The sequence below is a fragment of the Echinops telfairi genome, unplaced genomic scaffold (genome assembly GCF_000313985.2).
Source record: "Echinops telfairi isolate 266 unplaced genomic scaffold, ASM31398v2 ScPeMD7_7404;HRSCAF=8442, whole genome shotgun sequence".
Taxonomy (NCBI): Eukaryota; Metazoa; Chordata; class Mammalia; order Afrosoricida; family Tenrecidae; genus Echinops; species Echinops telfairi.
Genome location: NW_022111304.1, coordinates 2,512,769 through 2,518,920, shown reverse-complemented (window position 1 = coordinate 2,518,920; position 6,152 = coordinate 2,512,769).

Genomic DNA, 6,152 nt, shown 5'->3' with positions numbered 1-6,152 from the left:
TATCACCACTCTCACCACTGGTCCTGAAGGGATCATCTGTCCTGAATTCCCTGTGTTTCCAGTTCTTTTCTAGTCTAGCCAGATTTGTAAGGTAGAATTGGGATCATGACAGTGGAGAGGAAGCATTTAGGAACTGGAGGAAAGTTGTATTCACTGTTGCTACACTGCACCCTGACTGGCTTGTCTCCTCCCCGCAACCCTTCTGTAAGGGGATAGGACTAAATCTTTTATGATTTATGGATTTTTATAGATCAATGTATGTGTTCAATATGTATGTGTATACTTACAACCCTCAAGGACAAATAACAATCAGATTTATAAAGACACTGATAATAAAGACAATAAAAATAAAAACAAAATTAGATCTATGTCAGCACTAACTTATGATGGAGTCACCAGAACGAAATCATAGACTAAGTCAGGGACTATCTATACCATAAATGTGAATGGCTTAAAACAACAGAAATGTCCTTGCTCACCGTTCTACAGGTCAGACGTCTGAAATCAACCTGTTAGCTGGGAGATTCTCCCTTTGAAGCCTCTAGGGAAGGATCCTTTCTTATCTCTCTTGGCCTCTGCTAGCCCCAGGAGTTCCTTGGTTTGAGGCAATGGGATTCAGTCTCTGTCTCTGTCTTCACAGAGCCCTTTTAGCCATCTTCCCTCTGCATTCTTACTCGGCCATCTTCTTCCCTTCTTATCGGATTCAACCCGCTTGACTACACCTGTAAAGAAACTATTTTTTGAATAAGGTCACACTCCCAGGTACTGGGATTAGGATTTCAACATTTCGTTGTGGGGGACACAGTTTAACTCACAAGAACACAGGGAAAGATGCTCAATCTCTTGAATAACCAGGCAAGTGGAAATTAAAGGTGGGAATGCAAGCTCACTGTTTTAATTTGCTCTCCATCAATCCAGCCCTTCATTCCTTCAGAGCAGTGCTTGAATGAAGCAAACAACTGGATGTTGTGCCTTCAAGAACCTCAATTTCCAGGAACCATGCCAAAGAGAAGGGGTTCTGGTGGCACTGTGGGATAGGGATGAGGATTGCTAACCGCAGGGTTGATGGTTCAAATCTACAAGTGGTTGCAAGCCCACGGTCACAGGTCAAAATTAGTAACTCTGGTAAGTGTCGGTCAGACAATGTTGTTATTGTCAGATGTGATTGAGCCGGTTCCAACTTTCAACAGCCCTACGCAAACAGAATGAAACTCTCTCTGGTCCTGCACCGTCCTCACAACTGCTGTTATGTTTAAGCCCGTTGCTGCAGTCACTGTGGGAGCCCATCTCGAGAGTCTTCCTCTTTTTGGTCGACCCTCTGCATTACTCAGCAGGATTGATGTCTTCTTCCAGGAACTGGTCTCTCCTGATAACATGTCCAAAGGATGTAAGATGAAGGGTCATCATTCCTGCTTCTAATGCTTCTCAGACGCATTCTGGCCGTATTTCCTTGGAGATATATTTGTTTGTTTTTCTGGGAGTCTATGGTTGGTAAGCTGGTGGAAATGTTTGGTGCAACTATCTTGGTGAACCATTTGTCAATATCCCATAAAGCTGAAGATGCGTGAGATGTGATTGATCACTTTTATATGACTTTTCTAGCTATGGTCTTGAAATGCCCACCAAATGATTGAGTGGGGCCCTGCAGGTAAAGTCTATGATGCTGTTAGGTGCCTTTGAGGTGGCTTGACCCATAGGGGTATACCTATGTACACTAGCCGGAAACACTGCCCAGGCCTGTGTCACCCTTACAAATATTATGCTTGAGCCCACATTACAGTCATTGTGTCAATCCACCTTGTCAAAGAGGTCTTCTTCCTTATTCCTGACTGTATATTTTACATTTTATAGGAGCCCTGGAGGTGTAGTGGTAATGCATTGGGCTGCTAACTATGCTAGGTCAGCAGTTTGAAACCACCAGTGGCCCCATGGGAGAAAGAAGGGGTTTTCGACTCCCTGTAAGAGTTACAGTCTCATAAAACCACAGGGGCAGTTCTACCCTGTCCTATAGGGTCACTGTGAATTGGCATCAACTCGATGGCAGTGCTTTTTTTGTGAGCAAACTTGATCAAGAATGATGCCTTTTCCCGGAAAGTGGTCTCTTGATAGCATGTTCACAGCATTTGAGATGAAATCTCAACGTCCTCACTTCTAAGGAGCGTTCTGGTTAAGCTTACTCCCAAACAGGCATGCTTGTTCTTCTGGCAGGCCATGAACCTTTCGATAGCCTTCACCAGCTGATTCAAATGCATTGATTCACTTCCAGTCTTCCTCATTCATTTCCCAGCTTTCATATGCATTTGAAGTGATTAAAAATATGGTGCTTGGGTCCGGCACATTTTAGTCTTCAAAGTGGCAGTTTCATTCTTCTCATATTTTAAATCGATCTTAGGCAGCAGACTCGCTCACTGCAATGTGTTATTTGACTTCTTGACGGCTGCTTCCATGAGGATTGATTGTGGATCCAAGTAAAAAAAAATCTTGAGAATTCAATCTTTCCCCCATTTATCATGATGTTGTCTATTGGTCTAGTTGTGAGGATTTTGGATTTCTTTATATTGAAGGCTGTATAATCATTGAGCTCCGTCAATAAGTGTTTCAAACCCTCTTTGCTTTCAGCAAGCAAGGCTGTGCAATCTGCATATTGTAGGTTTTTAATGACCCTTCCTCTGATCTTGATGCTGCGTTCTTCATATAGTCCGGTTTCTCGGGTTATTTGCTCAGCCTACAGATTGAATAAGTATGGTGAAAGGATACCGTTTTGACACACACCATTGGGGATTCTAAACCATGCAGTATTCCCTTGTTCTGTTCAAAGGACTGCCACTTGGTCTACAGTGAACCCTCGTTTATCGCGATTAATCGGTTCTAGACCCTACCGTGATAAATGAAATTCCGCGAAGTAGGATTCCTTATTTGTAAATCAAATATTTTCGTAGTTAGAGCATAGAGGACATGAAAAAACACCCTTTAGTCACCATTACACTCGTATTACCCAATTTATTAAACGAAAAAGGGAAAATATAGTAAAACATTTTGGACGTTACAATTATCATTTATTATTTATTATATTACTTATGGCATCTAGTTTACAGTATTACGACTTGTCACGATGTGCTTTGCTTCCTTGTTGAAAGTGAAAGTAGCCGTAGCATGGATGTTTTTTTCATCTTTACGGATGGAGCGAACGGAAGACTCATTCAAGTCGAAATGGCGTGCAACCTCCACGATTTTCTTGCCATCTTTGATCATATCCAAAAGTTTTACCTTTTCCTGGATGGTGAGCATCTTCCTCTGGCGCTTATTTTTATTGTCAGAAGGCTTAGAAGAAGCAGCTCATTTAGGAGCCATCATAGGGCTTAGATAAAATTTCTTAAAAATCACAAACAATTACAGTAGACTGTACAAAAGCAAAAATGCATCTGATACATAGCTCCGATACATAGCGATGCAGACAGAAGAGTGTACAGTATGAGCCAATCAGTGGCAGTAATGACAGAGCATGCGCTGTTACGCAAAAACCGTGATAGAGTGAAGCCGCGGAAGTCGAAGCGCGAAGTGGCGAGGGTTCATTGTATATTCAGGTTTCGTGTGAACACAATGAAGTCTTTCAGAATTCCTAGTCTTCTCAATGCTATCCGGAGTTTTGTTATGACCCATATAGTTGAAAGCCTTTGCAGGGTCAATAAAGCACAAGTAAATATTTTTCTGGTGTTTTTTGCTTTCAGCCAAGATCTGTCTGACATCAGCAATGATAATCCTCATACTACATCCTCCTCTGGATCTGACTTGAATGAGGTGTATGAAACTCTAATGAGGAGATTGGTCAATTTTGACATCCCACTAGGCTTACAATGAGTCATCCTAGGAGCAGAAGGTGGGACCTGTTTATCACTAAGAAGAAGAGATAGAAGTAGAACACATCTTTTGGACCTAGAGTCCCAGTGCTGGGAACCTCCTAGATCCAGGAGATAGAGGGCAGTAATACCCGAGACAGAAAGAAATGGTAACTGGCAACTGCAGAGAAATGGCTTCAGCAGAGGCAGCAGAACCAGAAGAACAGCAGGAGCTGGTGCCATGGGCTTCCCAGCCCCGAAGCAAGAAAGCTAAGCACCTTCTGGCACTCCATGCCCAGCACCTGTGGTCCTGCCTCATCCTCACACTTGTTCTGAAGTTTCAGCCGAGACTGGGTCGATCCATCTCGTTGAGGGCTGTTCTCTTTCTCTCTGTCCCTTTACTTTACCAAACATGAAATTCTTCTCCAGGGCCTGGACTCTCCTGACAACATGTACAAAGTACATGAGACAAAGTTTGCTCTCCCTGCTTCCAGGGAGCATTCTGGCTGTCCTTCTTCCAAGATAGATTTGGTTTGTTCTGTTGGCAGTCCAGGGCACTTTCAATATTCTTTGCCAGCACCATAATGCTAATGCATCGATTCTTGGTCGGGCTTCCTTATTCAGTGCCCAACTCTCACATGCACATGAGGCAATGGCAAATACTATGGCCTGGCTCTGGCATACCTTGATCCTCAAAATAATGTCTTTGCTTTCCAAAATGTTGAACAGGTTTTGTGCAGCAGATTTGCCCAATGGAATATGTTGTTTGAGCTCTAGACGGCACTGATTGTGGATCCAAATAAGACAAAATCCTTGACAACTTTGATCTTTTCTCCATTTATCTATGGGTGCATGTGTGAGGATTTTGATTTTCTTTATATTGAGTTGTAATCCATACTGAAGACTGCAATCCTTGATCTTCATCAGCAAGTGCTTCAAGTCCTCCTCCCTTTCAGCAATCAAGGTTCTGTCATCTGCATATCTCAGGTTGTTATTAAGCCTTCCTCCAACCCTGATGCTGTCTTCTTCTTCTTCTTCTTCTTCTTCTTCTTCTTCTCCTTCTCCTTCTCCTTCTCCTCTAGGCCATGAGAGCACCTTAAAAGTAATTATTCTTTTTTTGACCAGCACCCTGCCTGGTGCACCCACTGCCAGGCAGACATTCAGAAAAACAAAACAAAACAATTAAAACCAAACCCAGGCAATTTCAAAGAATGAGAAGATTTCCTCTCAGTGTTTCAAAAATCATGATTATTCTTATAAAAGATTTATTGCCCTGTAGCTGGATAGTGGGTGCTTTGCTCTAATTTTTATATGCCACCTCTGCACAGGGAATACCTAAAAATCCCCCGTCAAGAGTTGTTCTACTGACTGAGAAGACCTTGGCTCCTATAGCCTGTGGCAGCGTTCTTCTTCAGATAGTCCAGTTTCCTTGATTATTTGCTCAGCATACAGATTAAACTAGTACAGTGAGAGGATACAACCCTAACACACACTCTTCTTAATTTTAAACCACACAGCATGCCCTTGTTCTGTTTGCAGCACTGCCTCTCCATCCACATATAGGTCCTGCATGAGCACAAAAACTCTCTGGTCTAGCCAGATTTGTAAGGTAGAATTGGGATCATGATAGTGGGGGGTGAGGGTGGGGGGAAGCATTTAAGAACTAGAGGAAAGTTATATGTTTCATCGTTGCTATCCTGCACCCTGACTGGCTCATCTCCTCCCCATAACCCTTCAGTAAGGGAGTAGCCAGTTGCCTACCGATGGGCTTTGAGTCTCCATTCTGCACTCACCCTCTTTTACAATGATATGATTTTTTGTTCTTTGATGCTTGATACCTGATCCCTTCGACAGCTCATGGTCACACAGGCTGGTGTGCTTCCTCCATGTGGGCTTTGTTGCTTCTGAGCTAGATGGCTGCTTGTTTACCTTCAAGTCTTTAAGACCCTAGATTTTTGATCTCTAGGCATGTCCTTCAGTCAGGTTCGATGGGGTGCCATGCTCTAGCTCCAGACTCTGTCCATTGTACACCCTCGGGGGCGCCTTTCATGGTTTGCCACAAACATCTATTAATAATTGGAATTGGAATATAAGAGGTATGAAAGTAGGAAAATTGGAAGTCATCAAACATTAAATGGAAAGTATAAAGATTGATATATTAGGCATAAATGAGTTGAAATGGACTGAGATAGGTCATTTTGAATCAAACCATCATATGATTTACTATGCTAGTGATGACAACTTCAAGAGGGATGGCATTGCATTCATTATCAAAAAGGACATTTCAAATCTATCTTGAAGTACAATATGTCTGTG